This window comes from Garra rufa, chromosome 20 (genome assembly GCF_049309525.1).
Source record: "Garra rufa chromosome 20, GarRuf1.0, whole genome shotgun sequence".
Classification (NCBI taxonomy): Eukaryota; Metazoa; Chordata; class Actinopteri; order Cypriniformes; family Cyprinidae; genus Garra; species Garra rufa.
This window is the reverse complement of record NC_133380.1, coordinates 38,477,098-38,499,205: the sequence shown is the minus strand read 5'-3', so window position 1 is coordinate 38,499,205 and position 22,108 is coordinate 38,477,098.

The following is a 22,108-nucleotide window of genomic DNA, read 5'->3' as shown; positions in this document are numbered from 1 at the left end:
ACATACCCTGCTAAGTACGTATATATTTGATCAGAGCTTTAAATAACTGCCAATCAAAAACACAGAAATATGAGGCCGGAGAAAGAAAGGCACATGAGAAACAATTTAATAGCCACGGGAGGAAAAACTCATTTACAATGGTAATAAGCATCTTCATCTCCCCTTTAAATCCAGTGAACGGCTCTCTCGATAAACTTAAGTTATATGAGTAAAGGACACATAGGGCGTCTTAAGCCAATTGTAAACTACAAGACTGAAGCTTGCTGTCCTTATGCTATTTCGTGGCAAAAAAAAGCCCAAGAACTTTGCCAGCTCAGAGCATTTGCACATCAGCGATGCTCTTTTAGTGTGCACACTTGTTAAACACTGTAACAAATCACAAACTCCAATAAATTTTAAACTGAAATGTGACCTACCAGTCATCGGGTGTGCAATTTTAAAGAGAGCATCATCCAAACTGTAAGAGAGCAATAGAACATCAGAGAAGGCCCTATGTATCCACAAACAATATTTCAATCATTGCCTCTTTTTCAACCTTTTTTTTTTAGTTTAGATTTTTGCTTTTCTAATCAATGCAACAACAGTGGCAAGACCATTACCTTTGTTATTTGTTGTAACTTCCATATGTGCTTTACTAAGTCTTACTTTATGAAAACAAATTTTGGGATCGCCACTGGAGGATGAACAAAAATAATGCAAGTCTTTAAATCTCCGTAGGCGGCAAGCTAAAGCCAATTCTTTGCACAAAACCTGCATCTTATTTACTAAACACCCATAATCCAGTTTAAACCCACCACTATCTGCATTGATTTAGCCAGTCATTGTCATTCTCTCTAGCATCTTTTATTGTAAATTAGGCTTATTATTTAATTTAGGCATTTCATTTAAAAGAGATGTATGCGTGCGTATTTTCTAGCTATCATCAAAAATTCATCCAATGATGGTCAAATAATGGAGAAGAGCTTTACAACGTGACATAAATCTAGATGCACTCTATAGTCGCAGTGGTGGAGTAATGCATTCCCCTTAATCCATGCTCACACTAGACTTGACTGCACTCTACTGAGCGTCATTTATACACATGCGAACATGGGAGACTGGAGAACACAAATTCATGTGAAGCAATTTTGCATTCCGCTGCAAACAAGTTAACGCTGACCTGTTCTAGATTACAAATTTGCATGACCAGAAAGTGTACGTCCAACGAACGAAAGGTCAGATTGACCTCTTGACTAGATTCAAAGTACACAAAGATTAAATTGATTTTTTTTTTTTTTTTTACAGTTTTTCTCAATTGCTAAAACACTATAACCAGTCTTTTGAACTAAAATTTCAAAACTATAACGCCATTTCTCAAAAAGCACACCCATTTCCCTAAACATTAAACACTATTCCCTGCTTTGACACATGAGTTATATTTGGTGAACTGTTACTGCAAAACTCTACACACAAATCCCTACATTTCTCAGTGCTTACACCATGTGGTAATTTAGAAAGCACAAGCATTCAATATTGTTCACTCAAGTCTGCGAAGTTTGAGCTCAATTAGCACACAATTACCCAACTGGAAACACTAGGAGTCAAAATTTAGCACACACTAATCAGAATCTTCAATGGAGATAAAAGAGCCAAAGTCAGCTTACAGTGTTTCTCAGTCACTTTGGTGCATTTCTCAGATCAGAAATGAAATTGCCAAAACTACTTGTTCAACATCCACATCATCTAGTCTCTTGTGCACATCATAAAAAGCGTCTCTTTCTTCTGATCAAGTTGTGATTGCTTTGGCACATTCATACAACTGATTATATACATTTGTCTGCGGTTTCCTACATTATCAGTTGCTATTGTCATGTTGCTCAAAATGTATTATATATTTCTCTGTGCAAAAGTCTTACCCCTCAAAACATCAAGTCATTAGCTCATCGTATAAGTCATTACCTACTGTAAATGCAAAATTTTTGATCTAGTTGTCATAAACTGTCAATCATATATTCTACACATTTCTATTAGACTTTTTGTAAATTTGCCATGAATTATTCAAGTGAATCTTGACTTTCACTAATGAAGAATAATATAGATCAACCAATGATAAAGCAGTTCTCTGAAAAAGCTCAAAGGTACATTTCATGAACCTTCAATTGGAAAGCATATATAGACAGAGGACAACGCAGGAGTTACAAATTCTGACAGTGGGCTTTCTCATTTTTATTTTCACCTTTGTGCCCATATTTCCTTTTCTTTTCTGTTTCACAATGACGTTGTAATGCATTTTTTTTTTTTTGTCAGACCACTAGTACAAGTGTAACTTTGAATCCTATTCAGTCTTTTTCAATCAATATCCCACCTATAGTAATGTGTAATTTTGAAGAGGAAGAGTAGGAGGTGAAAGAGGAAGAGGAGGAGAAGAAGGAGAAGGATGATGACGACAACGACAACATGGAAGAGACAGGAAGGGCAAGGGAAAGAAGACAAGCAGTCTCATATATTTTAGTTGATGGGTGCCAGGGTTGGATTAGGCATGCAAGAGGATTTGACCCCTGCTGCCTGGCCAGGGCTAATTTAGCCTGTGATGCTGAAGAGGTTCTTTGGCCTGTTCTAGACCAAACACAGGATGTTGGGCAGAATAATTATTTTGTTGTTGTTTGCTGTTTTATTCTGTTTTCTACAGTACATTACTGTAAAGTAAGAAATAAAACACTTGCAAATACATACATTTGTTGTGTTCATCATGTGAAAAGTTTTTTTTTATTGTTTTAGTAGTATTGTTTTGAATTTATCTCATCAGTGTGTAAAACTGTATTGTAGTGTGAGTTTTTTTGAGGATTTGTGTGTCATGTCTGAGAGCAAAGTTTGGTTTTTCAGCAAGATTGAGTTGTTTTGAGTGGAGAGCTTCATTTTGACCTCAATATAGGAAGTTTGGGGAATTGAGTTAGGAGTTGTGGATTTGTGTTTAGAGTTTCGCAAATAAGAGGCATAATTTCAAGAAATGTGTTTAAGCAATTGAGAAAAACTGTAAATCAGAAGTGTTTTTGTTCTTTGTTAATATAGTGTGATCTATGGCTATAGAATGCTGTATCCTCCACAACCAAGAATTGACCATATGCACAGAGCATTCTTTAGAACTTCCGCATAATGATCCGCTGAAGCTCATTGTGTCACAGTCAGGCGGGGTTGAGGAGTGGAGAGATGGAGGAGGAGAACCGGAGTAGATGAAAAATGCAGTTTTATTAAACAAAACACTGAAACTAATACAAACAAACAAAAACCGTGAGCAAGCAATGATCACATGTAACAATACATCGACGGACACTGGGGAGTGAGCAGACACAGACTTTATACACAGAAACATGGGCGTGGTCACAAACAAGATAACAAGATGGCGAGGGGGAAATACAAATATGGGCAAGACTAAACCAAAAGGACTAAACCAAAAGGGGAAGAACAAGGACTAAACCAAATGAACTAGAAACATGGGGGGAAAAAACACTTGGAAAACATGACAGAACAGGACAAAACACAGACATAAACCTGACACATTGTATATGTGCTATATATAGATAGAAACTCTTGAAACTCCTCTGCTGCCTCGTTCTTTTTTTAGAAACTGAGAAAAAAATAATGGCAACATCGTAAATGATAGCCGCATGAACATTCAGTTCCGTATTATTTAACAACATATAATTTAAAAGCAGATTCTGGTAATCCCAGGTGAGCACCTGCATAGTTGTACATTTAAATGCTGACAGCTAAACACTATTATAACATGTTTAGGTTAGCGTTAGCTAGCTACTTCTCTTCAAGGACATCTTAATCGTATTCTTGATATCAGTCATGAACACATTTTTAAAATTGTGTAATATTTAAAAGCCTTTATTATTTTTCAACTCCACAGCTGTGCAATTAAATTCACTTCAAAGATTCACTTTTCATTCATAAAGGCGACATGAAAAAAAATGTCTTTGCATGGAAAATGTCTTTTTTAAGATGAAAATGACATGTAATTACCCATATAACCAGAAGGTGGCAGCAGAGGATCAATCATTGGCTGCAGATGCCATTTTAACTCCCTAGATTTTCAAGACATCTTGCTTTTCGATTTATTATAAAACGACTAGTATAATAAATTGTAGCATTTTTACCGCACTGAAGTATATAGTATAGCAAGTGCAGAAAGTCATTAAAATAAATAAATAAATACAGACAGACACAAACAGCCTATAAGGGTGAATTAAATACGTATATATAGTTCACGACAAATTAAATAAGTTAAATATTAATGAATTAAATAATGCGCTCAATATGAATTTAAAAGATGTAGTTATTAAATTATATAAAATATTTCAAGCTTTATCTTGAAATGTAAAGGCTATTAAATAGCCTATATTTAACCAACACAAACTTGTTACTGCTGTTACTCTGAATTTAGTCTGAATCATTTAATGCACAGCTCTTTTTTGACATCAGCTTGTCGGATGTTTTGTTCGGTTATTACTGTCAATCATAGAAATGACTCACGCATATTTAGCCGATTTAAGCGCATACTTTTTTTAAACTCACGTTTGTCATTTTTGAAATGGTATACATGGACGTTTGGTCCTCTTAGACAAACAAAACTTTTTTTTAGATTGTGAATGGATTATGCAGAGAAAACGAGCAAAGTACACTTGACTGGAAAAGACTTAGCTGGCTTGTCTAAAACAAGAAAGTAATCCGTGCATGGTCAATTCAAACTAGCCAGAAAGATGGGAAATTGCGGCATACAAAAATTATACCTAACGCTAACTTTTGTGTGTGTGTGTGTGTGTGTGTGTGTGTGTGTGTGTGTTTGCACTATTGCCTTATTTGCATATTTGCTTTTAGAGTATCAGGTGCAAAAACACAGACGGTTTGTGAATTTCCCCTGAGAACTATAAAAAGAAATGTTTCACATTATTGACATCACAAGAAGATGCTCTTCATTTGATATGAGTGCAATAGAAAGATCATACGTAATTAGTTACTACAGCAATGTCTACTTCAGGCAATCAGAGTTAACATTTGAAAAACAGCTCATTTTCAAATCACACGTACTATAATAACAGAAAATAGACCAATCTAGACTGTTTTTGACAATTTTGTTTTATTTCTTTTATCACATGGCCAATTTCATCAGTCACCTTTCCTTAACGTTCTGGAAAGTGTGGAAACGTTCTTGAAATTTTAGGTCACAGTCATGCAGTCACTGGGGTAGCTGTTGAATGAAGAACCAATAGAACTGCAGCAATCATTACCATAGGTTTGTATGAAAGAGAGAGAGCCACAGAGAGAAAATGAGACGTTAAATCTGAAAAGACTAGTTAAACATGTTTATACTAGTTTGTCTACACTCTTAAAAATAAAGGTGCTTTAAAAGGTTCTTCACAGCGATGCCACAGAAGAACCATTTTTGGTTCCACGAAGAACTATTCAGTCAAAGGTTCTTTAAAGAACTATCTCTTTCTTACCTTTTTACAATCTGAAGAACTTTCTTTCGCCACAAAGAACCTTTTATGAAACAGAAAGGTTCTTCAGATGTTAAAGGTTCTTTATGAAACCATTTAGACAAAAAAGGTTCTTCTATGGCATCGTGAAGCACTCTATTTTTGAGTGTATATGATGTACAACATAAATTTATTTTTAGACCCTTTATGTTATTATCACATAGTTATTTTCTTTCTGATATATTTTAGGAAAAATACTGCAAGCATTAATGCAAGATCTGCATTTCTGTGATAGTATTTCAATTTTGCGCATAAATAAGGATGTAAGACTAATCACTTCAAACGCCTAGTCATGCTGTCAATCATGACCAAAGTCTTAGATGCTATATAGTCTGACATAAAAAAACAGCCGCACAGTGTGCTTTGGCTTTTACATCCAACTGGGTTAATATCGTACAATCTGACAAGTAAACAATCGTAAATGACAGGGGGAAAAAATAAACGTATAGGGTGCACCGGGCTTTAGACACTTATGTTGGAGCAACTAACATGGAAACAATGACAACGGCTCCCCCACCCCCTAGTGTCGTGCTCGAGTGATGCGAAGCTCTTTGTTGTGCCTTGGTCTCGTAAGAACAATATTGTGGGAGCAGCTGTCAGATCTTGGGCCACGGAGGTTCGGTTACAGGGTGGCTGAATGTTCCAGCAGGTCAGTTCTGAGGGGGATTTGATGGGTGGTCACACGGCGGGATTCACATCCGCGCAACACCCACAGCATTTTCTGTTCCCCTATCATTCCCGATTCTACGCCCAGCAGCCTCCAGTAAGGGCCCTGAGCTCTGCCTTTGTGCTGATGTCATTTACAGACGCTGCCTCTCAGCGTGGCTAACGCTCAGCAGTGACGGGGAAATCAGACCCCATGAAGAGGGATTACTCCTCACGGTATTGTCCATGCTATAATGCTGGAGATGGGTGTCTGTTATCTACACAACGGCCGCATTTCACCCTGACAGGGACGCCTGGACTCCTTTCATTGTTTTGGCCGTGGAGCGCAACACGACCCCAGATGAGAATGCTAAAAGCAGCGTATCCAAACAGGAGGTGCCCCCTTTGAGCCACACTGGCTGATCTGATGTTGGTGCTATGACACCCACTGCTATCCCGACACTTCTGTATCACGGTTTAGCTAAGCTGAAGTGACTCTTTTAATAGCTGGTAAATGGAAATTCAATAATCATTGAGTTAACCTCTAGTCTTGGCTCTAAATGCCCAATTAAAACACTATTACGACTAAGCAATACTAATGATGAGTGTTTATTCAAGCTTGCAAAGGCATTCAAAGTTTTAGATGGAACCGTAGCCTCGTGTTTGTCCACCGTAGAAAATTTAGATACTCATTAGTTGGTTTTACTATGAATTTTATGCTGTTTTTCCATTTTCAAAAGTTTTTTTTTTTTTATTATACAGTAAATTTGTAAATGAATCAAATTTTTATGAATATATGCATTGCATGCAAAATTTTGATGTCGCTGTTGATTGCACTAGTTGTTCAGAAATATCTAGTTATCAATTATTACTTTTTTATTATTATTACTATTACTATATACTATTTATCTATTAACTATGAATTTTGTTTGGGTAATGGGTACAATTATGGATCTAAAATATGTTTGTGCCAATAAGGGATTAACCTGTGTTTTATAAATACTAATAAACAGTCAGGGTGGGGGATTGATTCTCCGATGCATCGCAACTCAACAATTCTGAATCGATTCTGAATATTTCAGAATATATTCTGAGCTTGTTTTTTCCTCGCATATGGCATGTGTGATGATGATCTCATCAGTAATTATCAAAAGGCAATAATGCTGAGGGAAAAAAAATATATATATATATATATATATATATATATATATATATATATATATATATATATATATATATAGTCTGTAAACTTTTGGATACTTGAACACTTATTTTAAAATGTAACGACGAATTTGCACAGCAGAAGTATTAATTTGGGGGAAAATTCAATAATCATTGAGTTAACCTCTATTATAACCTCTATAATTAAAACACTATTATGACTAAGCAATACTAATGATGATTCAAACTTGCAAAGGCATTCAAAGTTTTAGATGGAACTGTAGCCTCGAGTTTGTCCACCGTAGAAAATGTTGATATTCATTCATTGGTTTTACAATGAATTGTATGCAGTTTTCTGTTTCCAAAGGTTAAATTACCAATAAGGCATTAACATGTTTTATCAGTACTACACTGCAATTTTTTGTCTTGTTTCCAGCCAACATATCTCAAAATTCTTAATGCAATGTTTTCAGAAAAAAAAAAAAAGTCAAAATTAAGTGAGCAAAATAATCTGCCAATGGGGTAAGCAAAATAATATAGATGTCTGCTTGAAATAAGATTATTTTGCTTGTTTTAAGCAAAAACTCATTTAGTTTTGACTTTTTTTTCTTTCTTTTTTTTTTCATTTTTGAAAACAAGACAATAATTTTTAGACATTTTGGCTGGAAACTATAAAATACAGTGGTTGACATCTGGCATAGAGACCTTTTTTTAATTTTTGGAATACACTGCCAGTTCAATTTTATAAATATATAAAGCCAAAATGCTACCCTTTGTTACTTTTTTATTTGTTTGCATTTGTATTTGCACCATATAACAAGGAGACTCAGGACAGGCCTCTAAAAATAAATGTTATAATTTATAATTTAAAAATAAATAAATAAAGTATATAATGTTTTTGTGTGTTTATGTATAGTTAAAGTTGGCACCAGCTATTTATCATCAGCCGTTTGTTCAGGGACTAAAATAGCACTAGGTTTGTACAATTATTCTATATCTATTTGTACAATTATTCGATATGTGCATCTTGGGAAAGTTGCTCTCGGCAACCTCAAGGTTCCCATGGTGATGAGATGTCAGTAAGTGTCAGTACAACCTTGAACCTCGGAAAAGCAGTCAGCACTATATATGTTACGTTCCCTTGGTGACTATTTACAAGAATTGCACAGCTGACATCACTTGTTTTAGAAGACGCACATGTGAGTCTTTGACCTCCTGTAATGTGGGAATTGTACCACTGCAAGTGTTTAGTGGTTCACAGGTGAGAGATTCACAGCGGGACAAGTGCAGAGAAAAAAAGACGTTTTTGCTCGTTTCTAAGATACATCCACAGTCATTCAGAGCTTATCACTAAAGCAGATCATTTAAGAATATTTTATGCCATTTAATGATGGATAAGCATTATATGTGATGGGATCTCGGAAAACCCAACACATGGCGGTTGTGGCTAAGTTATCTTAAGTTATCTTAAGTTGGCTGATAGCTATGATTTTCAGGAATGGAATTTTGAGAAAAACTGGTTTAAAGTGAGACAGGTTTTACTTTCACTTTTTAAAATATTTTCACTATTTTCCACATTTCCAGATCGCATCACATCACGTCTTTTTTTTTAAGTCATGAATGTGTTGCAGTCTTTAGGTCAAATCGCTCAGTCATACATCAATGTGCATCCAATCTTTGTTGCAACTAAAATGTATTGCTATATTAGTATAATTCTAACTGTCTTAGCATAATGATAAAAAAAAATAAAATGTGTAAATCTGAAACCAAAACCAAAAATTTCACACATTCATTTAGTAAATAAAAATGAATAAATGCTATAGAGACGTACAAAAATAATAATAATACTAATAAAATTAAAAATGACAAAAATACAACACAATTACAATTACAAAGGAAAACAAAACAAATAAAAATAAAATTTCTAAATAGATAAAAATCTATATATGTAAATAGTTATATTATAGGCTGTTGTAAAAATAAATTCTACAGTATAATTAATCACCACTTCAGCTGTGTCTTGGCTGTGTTGGTGTGCTTGCATTATTATTACACAGAGTTTACTCTAGTAGTTTCCCTTTGCATGTAGAGTCTGTTAATGGTATTTCTCAGCATAAAATCAACAACTTGATTGACGATTTAGCAAAATGTGCACAAAAGTGTGCAAAACCATCTGACAAAGCAAAAATGGTATGACAAGAAATGGTGTAATAACAAGAAAAAGCCTATCTTAAAGAAAAGAAAAAAACTTTCTGGCTGTTAAAAGTAATTAAGAGCACTCTCAGAATGATAAAGGGGCTAATACTTCAATAAACTTGAAATGAAGGATGCAAAGAAGGAAGGAAGCAAGCAAGCAAGCAAGCAAGAAACAAAGAAACAAAGAAACAAAGAATGAAAGAATAAGAAAGAATAAAATAATAAAAAAGAAAGAAAGAAAGAAAGAAAGAAAGAAAGAATAAAAAAACAGAAAGAAAGAAAGAAAGAATAAAAAAACAGAAAGAAAGAAACAAAAAAGAAAGTAAAAAAGAAAAAGACAGAAAGAATAAAAAGAAAGAAAGAAAGAAAGAAAGAAAGAAAGAAAGAAAGAAAGAAAGAAAGAAAGAATAAAAAACAGAAAGAAAGAAACAAAAAAGAAAGTAAAAACAAAGAAAGAATGAAATAATAAAAAGAAAATAAGAAAGAATACAAAAGAAAGAAAAAGAAAAAGAAAGAAAGAAAGAAAGAAAGAATAAAAAAGAAAGAGAAAGAAAGAAAGAAAAAGAAAGAAAGAAAGAAAAAGAAAGAGAAAAGAAAGAAAAAGAAAAAGAAAAAGAAAGAGAAAAGAAAGAAAAAGAAAAAGAAAGAAAGAAAGAAAGAAAGAAAGAAAGAAAGAAAGAAAGAATAAAAAAGAAAGAAAGAAAGAAAGAAAGAAAGAAAGAAAGAATAAAAAAGAAAGAGAAAGAAAGAAAGAAAGAATAAAAAAGAAAGAGAAAGAAAAAGAATGAATAAAAACAGAAAGAAAGAAACAAAAAAGAAAAAGTAAAAAAAGAAAAAAGACAGACAGACAGACAGACAGAAAGAAAGAAAGAAAGAATAAGAAAGAATTAAATAATAAAAAGAAAATAAGAAAGAATAAAGAAGAAAGAAAAAGAAAAAAGAAAAAGACAAAAAGAAACAAAGAAAGAATGAAATAATAAAAAGAAAGTAAGAAAGAATAAAAAAGAAAGAAAAACAAAAAATAAAAAATAAAGAAAGTAAGAAAGAAAGAATAAAAAAGAAAAAGAAAGAAAGAAAGAACAAGAAAAAGAAAGAATGAATAAAAACAAAGACAAGAACGAATGAATAAAAACAAAGAAAGAAACAAAGAAAAAGTAAAAAAAAAAGAAAGAAAGACAGACAGAAAGAAAAAGAATGAGAAAGAATTAAATAATAAAAAGAAAATAAGAAAGAATAAAAAAGAAAAAAAAGAAAAAAGAAAAAGACAAAAAGAAACAAAGAAAGAATGAAATAATAAAAAGAAAGTAAGAAAGAATAAAAAATAAAGAAAAATAAAAAAAATAAAAAAGAAAGAAAGTAAGAAAGAAAGAATAAAAAAGAAAAAGAAAGAAAGAAAGAACAAGAAAAAGAAATAAAGAATAAAAAGAAAAAAGAAACAAAAGGAAAGAAAGAAAGAAAGAAAGAAAGAAAGAAAGAAAGAAAGAAAGAAAGAAAGAAAGAAAGAAAGAAAGAAAGAAAGAAAGAAAGAAAGAAAGAAAGAAAGAAAGAAAGAAAGAAAGAAAGCTGTCTAAAAAACTTTGGGTCCAACGATGAACTTGTACCTGAATGCAGGAAAGAGAAAGCATTGAAGAACTGTTGGCAATCCCACCTCATCCGTGAAACGTGGTGATGATATAGCTGTGGGTTTATTATGTATCACTGCCACTGGAACAGTCACTGCTGGACAGCAGGAGATGAATTCTGGATAAGAAAACAAAATCATATCTGCTCAAATCAAACCAGATACTTTTACAGTACTTCACTTTGCTGCAATAGAGTGACAATATATATACACCATGTGCCAAAGCAATTAGCCATTTACAGCTTTATATATCAATCAACTGAATGTTGGTTTTGTTTTTTACGTACATTGGAATGTGTGCTGTTTATTTATTTTTTCGGTTTTTTTTTTTTTTTTTCACAAAATAATAACTACCATGCATTTTTTCCATGATACACAGAATGCACCCACTAAAATGCCCCCAAAACCTAAATTATTTTTTTATTATTATTTAATTTCAATTTTAAATATAATTAAATGTATTTATATTTAAAAAGTACTTTTTTTTTACGTTTAAATACGAAACTCACAAAAGTTATTTAAAAGCAACATTAAAGCATTTAATAATAACTTAATAACTTTCTATGTATATAAAATAACTTTTGTAAATATTATTTGACTCTGATTTTTGATTCCGAGCAAAAAATAAATATCATACATTCTCTCCAAATTTACAGATGACACCCACTAAAATGTCATTCAGTGTAAAAACTATTTGTGACATATTAAAAATACAAATGACTTTCACTCCAAATACTAATTGTTGTAATTCTACATTTTTAAAAAATACATTTGCCCCTTATCCTAGGTTTTGCCTATTTGTAAGAATTTTTTAAAAATTTACATTTATTTTTAATTTATTTAAAACACAATAAAATTTAATATGCTCCCTTTTTCATTTATATATTTTAATATGCACAAGTCAGAATTTTTACATAAATATTGTGTTACATGACAATATAACATTAATTCAACCAATTTTCGACATTTTCGAAATTTTCCAAAAACGCATTTGAAACCTTAAAAGTAGACACTTTACTTACATTTAATGTGCTTTCTATGGGCAGAAAGTCAATTTTGTAAACTTTGTAAAACGCTTATCTATAAAAATCCATCCAAAACAATTTTTTTCTTGCTTCATTAAAGACAATTAATGCATTGTAGTTTTTTTTTTTTTTTTTTTTAAATTGCACTCTTCTCTACTCGGCAACTTTAGAGACCAATCTGCAACATCTATCTCTCTCTCTTTCTCTCTTTTTTTCTCTCTCTCTCTCTCTGTTTTATTTCATCACCTTCCCTCTTACGAGAGAGTTTTCTCATGAACACTTTTTCTCTGTCATTTTATCCCCACACGACCCTGGCCACGTCTGGCACTCATGCTCTTTTTTTAAGCTAATGATGAAATAAGCAAGCGTAATTAAAAAACATATTGAAAATCATCCCAATGTTTCTCTAGGTGACAATGAGAGAGGTGAAGTTATTATACTCTTCCCCTCCTGCAGTGAAGGGGGAAAGGTATGGACACTTAAAACCAGCAAGACATGCCATATTTGTTGTTCTTCTGTTGGTTTTTTAATTCGCCTGCGTCTGATTTATTATCTGCTGTAGGTGGGGAGCGTTTTTCTCTGTCAGGGCCTGTTGGTCGGCTGCTCTAGTTCTTTATTGCATCCTTGCGATCACGAGTTCATGAGATTTCGCTCTGGCTTCCCAGACTGCGGCGGGTCTCATGTGTTTCCCGCCATTCTTTTTTTGTTATTTTATTGCAGCTCTGTTTAAGTGGAATTAATGCAAGCTTCTCAAATCATCTTGTCAGTGGTCTCCACAGACCAGGCCCATGTTATGAAAAAGTTTATACCACTAGTAAAAAAGACTCCATATAGTTAAAGCAAGAGTTCACCCAAAATTAAAATTTTGCTTTTAAATAATAACATTTCGGATTTGAATGACATGGAAGTTGATGGAACATAATTTTTTGTCTCAAAAAAACTGCTTTGGCTTTAAAAAACCAAGAGTGGAAATATGTGGATGCTATAACCCAGCCAGATTTTGTTTTCAACTAATAATGCTAAAATGTTTCTAATAATGTTTCTTGAGCACCCAATCAGCATATTAGAAGGATTTCCTAAGGACCATGTAACACTGAAAACTAAACACTGAAACTAAATGTAAATCATTAAACATCTTCAAAACCTTGTCTTTGCCTTACCATAAAATCATTATAGTAAGCCTATAATAAGAATTATTTACAGTTATAAGCTGTTGAATCTGCATACTTTAGCATTTGTTTATCCTTATTAACGTCATATTCGTGAATAATAGAAGGCCAGGTTACTACTATATGCACAACAACGAACCAGAAAGTTGAAAAAAGGGAAAGCGACAGTACCCATAATAAAACACAAATCAATATGCTCTCCATATGTGACCCTGGACCACAAAACCAGTCATAAGGTTACATTTGACAAAACTGAGTTTTATACATCATTTGAAAGCCCAATAAATAAGCTTTCTATTGATGTATGGTTTGTTAGGATAGGACAATATTTGGCCGAGATACATCTATTTGAAATCAGAAATCTGAGGATGCAAAAAAATCAAAAAGACTGAGAAAATTACCTTTAAAGTTGTCCAAATTAGGTTCTTAACAATGCATATTACAAATCAAAAATTACATTTTGATATGTTTACAGTAGGAATTTTACAAAAAATCTTCATGGAACATGAACTTTACTTAATTTCTTAATGATTTTTGGCATAAAAGAAAAATCAAAAATTTTGACCCATACAATGTATTTTTGGCTATTGCTACAAATATACCCCAGCGACTTAAGACTGGTTTTGTGGTCCAGGGTCACATATAGTATCACATTTGCTGCATTGACTATGTTCACAAAACAATATGTTGGTAATAATTACAATCTCTAAACCAGTTACTTCTTTGGTCTATGGCTATGTTCACACTGCGAGCCTTAGTGCTCAATTCTGCTCCTTTTTTTTTTTTCATAACTGTTCACATTTGTGTTTTAAATGTGGCCAATATAAGATTTCCAGTGTGACCAGGGGCTGTTTCCAGTTCAATTAAATTAAATTTTACTTAAGTACAAGTACTGGTCAAAAAATCTACTCAAGTAAAAGTAAAAAGTAACTCATTTAAAATTTTACTCCGAGTAAAATTTACTGAGTAATTTTTTTTTTTTTTTTTTGAACAACAGGGGTGGGTGGGGGATTCTAGTATAGTTCAAAAATGACAAGGGGATATAAATCTCAACCTGGTTGTTTTTAATTGAGGAAACAACTTTACAAATTAAAGTGCAATAAAAACAAATAAATAAAATACAATAAAAACAAATAAAATAACCATATAAAACATTTAGGGAAATAGTCATTTTAGTGCAAATGATCCCATAAAACATTAAATATCACAACCACTGAATGTGGCTCATATATCTTAAAACGATGTCATTAAATCTTGGGAACAATACTTTAAAGGTAGTCGTTTTTTGTCTATGTTTTTGTTTATTTGAACAACATATTAAAAAAGTATTAAAAAGTTTGTATTTATGAAAATTTTGATTCAAATTTGTCAGATCTGCAAGTTATCAACATAACACCACAGACACTAATAAAGTGTGACACATGAAATTGTCAGAAATTTAGCTTTAAGAAAATGAATAAGAAAGAATGTACTCACCATGCACCCCTCAGATCAAACAGCACCTGCAATGACCTTTACTCACAGGAAGTAGTCCAAATAGACTTCCTCCTTTTCTTAAAGGGGCAACATCCATTGTTGTAACAGCAAAGACATGAATTTGGAACTTTTTTAAATTTTTATTTCAAACAATTTAATAAAATTGTACATGTTAAATAAAATCTATATTTACAATGTAACCACTTTGTGTTAAAAATGTTTTATTGTTGGAATTACATTTCATGATACCTTTCTGAGGTATGGCAGGAACATCTCTCAAACTCAATTAAATATGTATTTTGAAACAAAAATGTAACTATTAACAGTGTGCACAAATTCTGTTTACACTATAGAATACGAATATTTTATGATTTATTGGTATGTAAAGTTTATTTAAACTGTTGTAAAGTAGAGGTACACTTTTTGCCACCACAAATGAAGAATATGACCCAGTTCAGTGGAATTAAGAATCATACTTAACAATGCTCTTTCTAAACACACCAAGCAATAGTGACTGAGCTTAATGACAATGACAATCACATCGAAAATGTTTTAAAGACAGTCGGTTTCCTTTAGAGATACAGTGATATATAAACACCCACTCCACGTTTTGATTTAAAAAATGTGCAGCGCTCGTGTTTATTCAACGAAGTCAAAGCCTTTTGGAAAAACTATTTGTGGTGGTCAGTTTTCATATTGCGGCAGGCTGCAAATAAATAAATGCATGGGAAACATATCCCACAACGCAACAACCTGAGCCTAACTTCAGTCTACTCATAACCTTAACGCACCTAAACTGCGTTTGTAGTCGGCGCCACTAGCCAGACCGATAAACAAACACAGACCAGAAATTAACTTCAGGTCAGGTGCGTGTGTAACAGAGGCCAGCGGTAGGTGCTGCACAGGTAAACCTCACTCCCCTGATCTCAAGAGGCACACTAGCGACAGACGTAAGAGGCTACAGTTCAAGACCCGCTTGGAACGGGTGCGAGTAGGACCTGGGTGAAGGGGTTACATTGGTGCCATGACCTGGATAGGAGTGGGGTTTAGTGGGGGTGAGTGTAACAGAAGCCAGCAGTAGGTGCTGTGCAGGTAAACCTCACTCCCCTGATCTCAAGAGACGCATTGCACTAGTGGTGGCAGTCTTTTACGGTTGTGGCTGTTACATTGGTGCCGTGACCCGGAAGGGAGTGAGGTTTAGGAGAGTGAGTCTAACAGAGGTCAACGGTAAACTTCCCTCCCCTGATCTCAAGAAGTGCACTAGCGACTGACGCTAGAGGCTGCAGTATTTAGCCTCCTTGTTAGTGTGCCCGCCTCCCATGCCGGAGACCCAGGTTCGAGATTCGCTCGGAACGGGTGCGAGTAGGACCCGGGTGTAGGGGTTACACATGCACCAGATGAAACCTTCTGTAACTGTTCAGAATGCAGTCGCATCTGACCTGTACCACATATGGAAGTGGCACGAATAGGAATTTAGATCAGATTCCATGTGGTTTGTGCTCTTCACACTGTCATGAGAAACACAGATCTGAGTCACATATAAGCATGCAATTTGCCTGTAGTGTGAACGTATAGCCTATTGTCTGTTTCCACTGTTATCTGACATAAATATCGATTGGTTACTAAGTCCCTGCTGAAAAAAACAGCATATGCTGGTTAGGTATGTTTTGGTGCTGGTTTTAGCTGGTTTATGCTGGTCCTTTGCTGGTTTATGCTGGTCCTTTGCTCGTTTATGCTGGTCCTTTGCTGGTTTATGCTGGTCCTTTGCTGGTTAATGCTGGTCCTTTGCTGGTTTATGCTGGCCTTTTGCTGGTTTATGCTGGTCCTTTGCTGGTTTATGCTGGTCCTTTGCTGGTTAATGCTGGTCCTTTGCTGGTTTATGCTGGCCTTTTGCTGGTTTATGCTGGCCTTTTGCTGGTTTATGCTGGTCCTTTGCTGGTAAAAGGACCAGCATAAACCAGCTAAAACCAGCATCCCTGCACAAAAACATACCTAACCAGCATATGCTGTTTTTTTCAGCAGGGATTAGACAGAGTAATTTCAGCCTTGCTAATGTTATTTTAAAACAGTTGATTTTACTGCTTACCTGCTCAGAAGACATATCTTTTAGATATCTGTTCTTTGCAACTGGAAGTCTGTTTTGATGTTGTTATTAATGATATTAATAATATTCGCCCAGATAAGCGGTCAATCCAACCCTGATAAGCGGTCAATACAACACTTTCCATTGACTTCGTATTGCGGAAAGCTACCTCCTTGTCAATTCTGACTTAGAGCAAAAAACAGAACAATGTCTAAAAGCTGCTATGTGACAAGTTTTGTTTTTATAAGCTGTTGACCCCAAAAAGCAAGCATTTAAGGACAAAAAAGTAAAGTGCAACGTGTCATATTGCTATGCACACTGGAGGGAAACGTAATCAACAAAGGATTATTTCAACCTGAGAGAAGGAGATATTTTGAGAAACTAAATTTTATTGGTCTATGTCAGTGCCCCTTTTCCTTATCTTTTGTTGGAGAAATGATCCAACTGAATGGCCGTCCAGTGTGAAATACCCTGACATCTACAACTATTTGATCGAATCACCAGGTAACAGCATCATTTAATCTACCTAACAATGATCAAAACACATAACTTAGCTTCAACCCTTAATGTATGTAAAATTAATCACTCGGCTTTATGAAAGTTAGAGGGAAGCAGGGGTGCAGTTGATTACTAAAATAATGGGACAAGTTAGCTATTTGAAAGCTTATATTAGCATTCTACTTTTGTGTCCTTAAACGCTTGTTGCAATTGTCTTTTTTTAGCATGTTTACTGTATACCTACATAGCAGCTTTTAGACATTGTTCTGTTTTTTTTTTTTTGTTTTTTTTTTTTTTTTGTTTTGTTTTGGAGTCAGCTTCCTACAATACAAAGTCAATGGAGAGGGTTGGAACACTCTGTCTCTATCCCCCTTTTTTCCCATAATAGTAGGTGTGGCCATTTGTGAATTTAATGTGTCTGGCTTCTGGTCTCATCCGTGTCCTGCTATTTTTATCTGCACAAAACTCCTAGTTTATTATTGCTGCTTATATTGCAAACTGGTGTGTGGGTTATTATCTTAATTATGAACACAATGGTTTGTATTGCAAACAGTTTTACCACTTACTGCACTTAAATAACAGATATTCTTCTCGTTATTTCTGTATGGTGGCTTCAGAACCAGAAGTCTAACACATTACCAGTAAACAGCTTACTTCCACATTGAAAAATGAGGTGGATAAAACTCTTATAAAAGGGTATAAAAATCTTACTACTGTTTCCCCTAAAGAACCAGAAGATAAAGTCAAGATAACTTTTCATTATAATTATGGACTACATTGACAAGAGTGATGTAAAAGTATTCACCATGAAATTTACACTGGTGATGTGTGAAAACATATTTCACAGTAAATTATCTAATTTTCAGCAGGTAAAAAAAGTGTTTACAGCAAGAAAAAAGTGTTTTAAAGCTTGTTGTTTTTAGGGTTGTTCCGACTCCGATACTAGTACTAGTAGTTCCGATACCACAAAAAAATTCTAGCATCGGTATCGGCAAGTACTTGAACCCACGTACCGATCCGGTACCATTTTCTTAAACAAGACCTAGTTATGCCCGCTAGCTTTGCTTAACGCTGCAAATCGGAAGTCAATTCTTCTTCGCTGCTCAGATTGCAAACACCCCTGATAGCACATGTACATCTCGGAGACGTCTATTTGATGTCTGTATTTACATCTGAAAGACATCTGCAAGACGTAGTTTGCTCATCTGCAATACATCTATTGGACGTTTCCTATCAGATGTCAAATTAGACGCCTATTAGATGTCTTTAAGATGTTTATGAATTAGAATGTATTTAAAACTGACATCTTACAGACGTCTGCCGAGGTTTGTACAAAGCAGATACTTTCCAGATCAAGAGATCTTTAACAGACATCTTGCAGACGTATGTGTGTTATCTGGGACAGTGCTGTGTTGCAACAAGCAGCCACTGTTTAGAGCAGAAATTAAGAAATACAAACATGCTTGCAGTATGTTTGCAGTTTGGCAGTATTTCAGACTGGACCAACCAGCCAGTAAAATGGTGACATGTCTCATATGTAGAGCCCTATGATTTCCGCGAAGCAGAAAACACGGACGGAATTGCAGAATCCAGTCATAGAAACAGAATTTACATGTCACGGAATTTGTCAAAGTTTGGATGAATTAAATTAAAAGTAGGTCACTTAAATCAAATCACAATATGGACTAATATTTGTAGATACTAAGCTGCAAAATGAATATTTAAATATTAATTCTGCGTGTTTCTGTGTTAATGAATGGTGCAGATGCGTGGTTTTGTTTACTACTCATACTGAAGCACGCTTGACACTTGACCACCGCGGAACATCTCTAGTTGTTTTGTAGAACATCACAGTTATATATGATATGAGAACAGATAGGGAGTACGTGTTATTTAAAGGGGTCATCGGATGCCCATTTTCCACAAGTTAATATGATGCTTTAGGGTCCCAATGAAAAGTTTGTAATATACTTTGATAAAAAATTCTGAATGGTTGTGTAAAAAAACACAAAGTTTTACCCGGTAAAAAAAGCTCTTTTCTCAGCAACCGTAAGTACATGGCCCTTTATATTAACCTCTACTCACCCCGCCCCTCAGTTCTGTGGGGCGTGTCATCACATCCCACATGGGGTGTTGCCTAGACAACAGTTGAGGGTATTATTTGGGGAAATAATGGTAGCGGAAGGCTTTGAAGACATCTGTGCAACCATATCAATTTGGACCCGGAACAAGATGACAACTGCGAAGAAGTTCAGCAATTACGGCTTGAACAGGGCGTTTCTGAATGTTTAGTAAACTTATTGTCACTTTGATTTATATTTGTATGTACTGGCAGGGTAGCGTACTGAGAGAGATACAAACATGATGTGTTTACTGAGGCATAGCTGATTGAACAAGAGCAAATAAGTGATCGGTTAACATAACTCACCCTGTCGTAATATCGAAATACATAAATGTGAGTAGTTATGGTCTTTACTTGTATGCAGTTATGGGTTGTAAACACTATTTTGCAGGTATTGCGTTAAAGTTACCATTCTTAATGCAGTTATAATTGATCCAAAATGATTCAAAATAATTGTACATGACATCTTATCATCTCATTAACAGACACATTTTAAACAATCTAGCATTACAAAGTTAAGCTTAATGTAGTTTTAAGACGGATTTACATAGAGAAGACGACATAACCCTGTTCTCAGAGAGTGTAAGTTGCACTTTCATTCATCATGAAACATGCTTACTTTTAGCAAATTATTAGAAAAGGCGATTTGCAAAGACTCATAGAAAGAGAAATTACACTCACTTCTGGTGAAGATAAAGCAGGAACATGAATAGTTGGTACAGAACCGTTTTTCAGAAGCAGCTTCCTAGCAAAAACTGCTTTATACTGACCCTCATTTATAAAGCAGTCTGCAAAGCACCCAACAACTGTACTCCACACTCGCTTAGGCAACATTCTGCTCCATAGATAATTTGAGAACGGCTCGATATAAGAAGGGGCAAATTATTTTACTAAATTAAAAGAAAACTACTGGGTGGATCTTTGTCATTCTAGGGTGGTTGAGTACACACACTCTTAACACACATTTCAGTTCAAATAACTTGTAAAAGTGCATGTGGCACCCAATGACTTAGTTACTCTGCTCAGAACACCACATCTTTTTTTTCCATCAAATGTATTCTAACCAGTTAGTTGAATAAAAAAAATATTTTTTTATATTTAAAATTACCTCAAGTTAGCATCAGGTAGCTAGTTAGCTAGCCAGTTTGCATCAGCTAACAACATTTTTCAAATACGCTTCTATAATATTTTTAATTTTAAGCTGAAACTGCTTGTACCTTGATTTTGCTGTAAATGTATAAAGCAAATTTGTCAGACTGGGGGGCATTTTACCCCACCTGTGGGGCAAAATGTCCCCTTGGTACTAATTTCATTTTCTGAGTGTCTATTTATGGTAAGTGTGAATAGTCCGCATTTTACAATTAACTCCGTCCACCAACGTGTGATTGGGATAGTCAACATTACAAAAGACGGATGCCAATTACCAGCTCCAGTAGCATAGATACTTTAGATAACAGAAAAGCATTTATTTTCAATAGAAATTTAGGAAATCAAAGACTATCAAAAAGTTGAAAATGAAGCGAGGGTTAGGGTAGGTGTAGAAAGGGATTTATTGTCCCAAAAAGGTGACATAAATTTAATTAAAATTATGATTTACACTCAATACCTTATTATTGCATACTGTTTTATAATGTACTAAAATGGTGAGGTGCAGATAATTGCCACTATTCGCAATAAGTAGTATAAACAGCAGAAAATCCTGCTTTTTACTATTAATTGTAGTGAAAATGACATCAATTATAAACCAAGTATAAAAATGTCCTGAGTTTTCATGTTATTAGATTTGTAATTAAAGGCAGCGGCTATTTACACAGATGCAAATAGCATCTGTTGCTATATACGCTTAGTTTAAATAGCATCTATTGCAATTTCAAATCTAATCTAATAACATGAAAACTCTGGACATTTGTCATACTTGGTTTATAATTGATGCGTTTGTCACTAAAATTATTCTGGATACATTCAACTTTGGTTTCACAGAAAAAAAATTCAACAGTCTGTAAGTTACCTGTACTGTAACGTACCTGAGCAAATGGCAATAAATGGCTCTAAAATAGCTCTAACTGTGGATTTAATTGATTTAATTAGAATGACTTTTACATACTGTGCACAGGCATTTATATCTGCTATGTATTTCCACAGGTTTTCAATTTCCACAGACGCGTGTGTCAAACCTCCCAACACAACGGCGTCTGGCCGTGTTGCTTTTAAATTTCCAGGCAGGTTATGTGTGTCAGAGCACTCATAAAGGCACATCTTGGGCCCTGAAAGCACCCACACTTCACCACTGAAAATCAACTCAATGTCTTAGCAATTAGCCACAATCTATCTGATTAAGGGACGCGTGCTGTGAATAGGAGGAGTCGTGTATTTTAGATCTTGTCGTGCTAATTAGGTTCCTCAGCCCGTAATGGCCATTTTGATAGATGAGAACTGAGCCGTCCTACACCTTGAATGTCAGTATGGCAGCTGAAGTCAAGCTTTTATCTGAATTAGTGTAACAGTAGAGGCTACAGGCACATCTAGACCTTCATTAGCAAGCCGACATACAAATACTCTCAATTAGCCTGCAAAGAGGACGAGACATGGCAAG